Below are 3,866 nucleotides of genomic sequence, written 5' to 3'. Positions count from 1 at the left end.
TCCATTAACACATAACTTTCCTTCCCCATTCACTACCAAGACATCTTGTTTGTGTTGCTGATAGCCTTTCTGTGGTATTCATATGTCTTGGCGCTGATGGTCTTGACACTATGCTTAGTAGATCATTTATCCTAAACATAAAGATTTTATCTGTGGTATCTTGCTCCATGGTACAAGGTGTATATGTCACACACATCCCCCTGTGCACAAATGACATGGGGTTGCTTGTGCTGATGGGGGTTTTGTGGTGCTAAACCATGAGACAGCTGTGTAGGCATGTTGAACATGGGGCTGGTTGTGGTGTAACCTGTAAGAGTGAAGCACCTCGCCTCCTAATGGGGAAAGAGCCATTTCAGCTGTGTGTTGCTTCTAAGCCCTTTCTGTACAATCTTCTCTCCTGCTGCCCTGAGGTGTTTTCTCCAAATGGCACTGTGCCATGGAATAATGCTGTCTCTCCACTGCACAGGCTTTTATCAGTGCTAAGCTTTCCTTGCACTATACCGGTATCTGCTCCAGGACCTGATGCTATGTAGTGGCTAGCAGTTGCATTTTTAGCTGGCATACTGTTGCCCCAGCAGCTCTGGTGATTGTAATAAGGCCCTCTCCTTTTGGTTTCATTCACACCTTTAGGCACTTTACTGAGCCCTCATGTACCTTTGACCTGACTCCAGTCATATCTCTCCAGTTTTGATTTTGAATATTGCTACATCTTCTCATAGCACTTTTCTGCAGGAAACTTAACAGTCTTCGTCTTGGGCCTCATAAAGACTATAGTTAAGTTCCATTCTTAAAGACATCAGGTGTTCCAAATGTAGTGGACTTGGAAGAGGGGAAACAACCTCCTTTTGATTTAAGACCCAGATCAGACACTTGTCAATGTCAGAGAAAGCTGTTCTGCCTGTAGCCTTTCAACTGGTCTATTCTAAGGCCCAGCTTGTTCTTCCTGCTTGTCCAGAGGCCTGGGGATGGCACTGCACACATCAAGCACCATGTCTGGATGCTCTGAGGTACCAGATGCATGACTTCTTCCATAATGACAGGGCCTTAGTCAGCATCACATATCTGTCAGGTCCCATATCAGGTACATACTACCTTAAGAGCAGCATATTCATATGAGACTTTTATCTATCTTGGAAATACCTCTGTCACTACTGAAAAACATCTGTCCTCCTTTGGTTTGTAATTAATATATAAATATATTATGCACCTGGAGCCAGGCCTAGGGATAATTTTTCTTTGATTTTGCAAGGGCAAAAGTTCATCTTCTTAGGCCTTAGTTATTGCTTAACTACTCCATAAGCAACATGGTCTATTTGTCCTCCCTTTTTTAACTCTCACCCTGCTCCTCCCTATTAACACCCATGAATTAGAACAGTTCTTTTCTTTTTCATAATTTCGCATTCCTCCCCATTCCTGGTTGTCACTTCTCTTGACTGACACCATGCCCTGCTCAGCAGTACCACCATTCCACAGCTGTCAGAAGGGACAGCTCTCACAGCCCTCCTGTGAGCCACAGGCCCCCTTTGGCCAATGCACTGGGTCTGGCACTTCCAGAGTTGAAGTCCAAGTGGCCAGGTCTCACCTGTTCAGGAGGCAGTAGTGATGGAGACTTTTGCAAAGAGCCCCTCTTTGCCACATTACGCTGAGATAGCCCCCCAGCCTCCACAGTACACAAACAGGTGCAGGAATCTGCCTTTGATCCCCATTCATTGGCCCTAAGGGGTGTGTCATTCCCTTCCACAAAGCATGGTCAAGATCCCAAATCTGTGCACAAAATGATAACATTTATTGAAAGAGTAATTTTTATTTTTTAATACAAAAGAAAGCTCTGTACATAGTACTGTGATTACTTCCACATCCTTCCAGAAACACAACCCTGGAAACTGGAGGGGAAAAAAAAATAAAATCCCACACACACTTATGCGTACACACACACGCACGCACGCACACACCCCCCTCAAACCAGTAAAATGAACTAAAAATGTCACCACACAATAAATGCCATTTCATCCCTGATACACAAGTGTTCTTACAAGTCTGCACTTAAATAAAATACACCATTAGCGTTTAACCAGCAGTTGCCTTTGGGGAGCCAGGGAGGGGACACAGTCAGACACCCTGTAGCAGCAGGCGCTCTCCTGCCATTCTGGCCCAACAGCTCTGCTCCATAGTGCTAGCACAAGCAAAGCAGAGCAAAGCCAGGCCACAGTGATGTGCTGGGGCAAAGGACAACGCAAACCCCAACCCCACACTTCTCCCTGGATGAACCTAGGTACCCAGCCTTGTTTTGGAAGCATCGTTGAGCAGTTTTCATACACCTAGCAATAGGACATGGCTCAGCACTCCCACATGTTCCAAGCTGTGGGGTACACATCACTCTTAGTATTCCTGCTCTAAGAGGAGGCAGCATGCAATGTCACTCTTACCAGATGGGCCACCCCACTCCCTGCAGGCCCTTCCCAGGCTGCTAACAGACCAAGGACTCAGAGGCATTTTGGGCATTCTTTGTGCAGGGAGCTTGGAGGGGACCTGTCCACATCTCTGCACTGCAGAAAGGCTGTAGGGGGAGAACTACAGGCCAGAGAGATCATCAGCTAAGAGTTAGGAGATGCTACCTGCACAAAGCACAGGAAGAACAGGGATTCATAGAATCATCAAGGTTGTAGGAGACCTTTAAGATCAAGTCTAACTGTTAACCTGTCACTGCTGTAACCCCTAAACCCTAACCTTCAGAGCCAGGTCGATGGCTCTTAACAGTTCTAGGGATGATGACTCCACCACTTCCCTGGGCAACCTATTCCAGTGCCTGACCACCCTAACAGTGAAAAAATGTTCCTAGTATCTAATCCGAATCTCCTGTCTCAGCCCATGCTGGTTACTTGGCACACCCAGGGAGGGGTGGGGATGCTCCTATCCCTTAGGCAGTCAGTCACAGGCAGCACTCCTCCACACCAAGAATCATGACAAAACAGCTGCAAGTCCCAGACCAGAGGTGAACAGGGTGCCCATAAGAAAACATAGCCTGCCTGTGGCTCCAGAGCACACTGCAAACCCCTTGCTCCTGAGGAATGGGTTTCCCACTTCTAAAGACCAGCCACTGCTTCACTTGCCTTCTGTTCATTAAGCCCCAAATTATCGGTATGAACTCAGTAGAGGTAAGTGGGAAAAAAGCATCCCACTTGGTTCAACTTGATCCCTGGCACATGCTGGTGGATAGAGTGCAGCTTAAACGCTAATGCTGAGGGAACATGTCCAAGGTTACAATACAAACTCAAAAGCAAGGCCCCTTTCCTGCCTCCATGCCCGCCCACCCACCCCTCTCCCATCCCGCTGGTACAAACCCCATGAAAACTGTACAGGAGCCAAACTTTTATTCCTTAAAGAATTACATAAATACTGAGTTTAACACTTAGAAAAATAAAGTCATTTTCTTTTTTTTTCTTTTTTCTTTTTTTCTCCAAGGCTTATTTTGTCTTTAACTTAAAAAAAAAAAAGTTACAGTAGCTGCTTTTTCCCCTTAGTTCAGCAGCTTTTCTTACTTGCTCACTCTCCCTCCAGGGACAGGGCTAGGTAGCAGAGCCATTCACAGCAATTCCCATGCAGGACCAAGCATGCTCCAGCCCTTCTCCCCCATCCTTGCTGAGCCTGCACAGGCATCACAGCTGCTCCTCCACAGCCTGGGATGCCCTGCAGGCCATCTCGGTGCTCAGAGGAAGAGCCTGCCACCTGCCCAGCAGCTCAGTGCCCCATGGGCTCTTCCCTTTGACACTTGAGTTGTTTTCTCCACCTTGCATCAGACACAGAAATTTAGAACACATTGGCTGGAGCTGCAGGGGGTGTAGGAAAGAATCAGGTACATTTCCCCG

The 3,866-nt window shown here is 47.0% G+C and overlaps 1 protein-coding gene across 1 annotated transcript in view; it reads right to left on the bottom strand.

Moving 5' to 3' along the window:
- Positions 1-3,745: 3,745 nt before the first annotated feature.
- SRF (serum response factor (c-fos serum response element-binding transcription factor)) overlaps positions 3,746-3,866 on the bottom strand; it is a 10,741-nt gene continuing 10,620 nt past the window's right edge. The window contains exon 6 of the mRNA XM_009073384.1: positions 3,746-3,866. This exon is cut by the window's right edge and continues 981 nt beyond it. The gene's annotated coding sequence lies outside the window, so the exon portion shown is untranslated.

This window comes from Acanthisitta chloris, unplaced genomic scaffold, assembly GCF_000695815.1.
Source record: "Acanthisitta chloris isolate BGI_N310 unplaced genomic scaffold, ASM69581v1 scaffold2204, whole genome shotgun sequence".
Classification (NCBI taxonomy): domain Eukaryota; kingdom Metazoa; phylum Chordata; class Aves; order Passeriformes; family Acanthisittidae; genus Acanthisitta; species Acanthisitta chloris.
The sequence above is the reverse complement of the archived record's forward strand: the minus strand, read 5'-3'. Positions and strand labels throughout refer to the sequence as shown.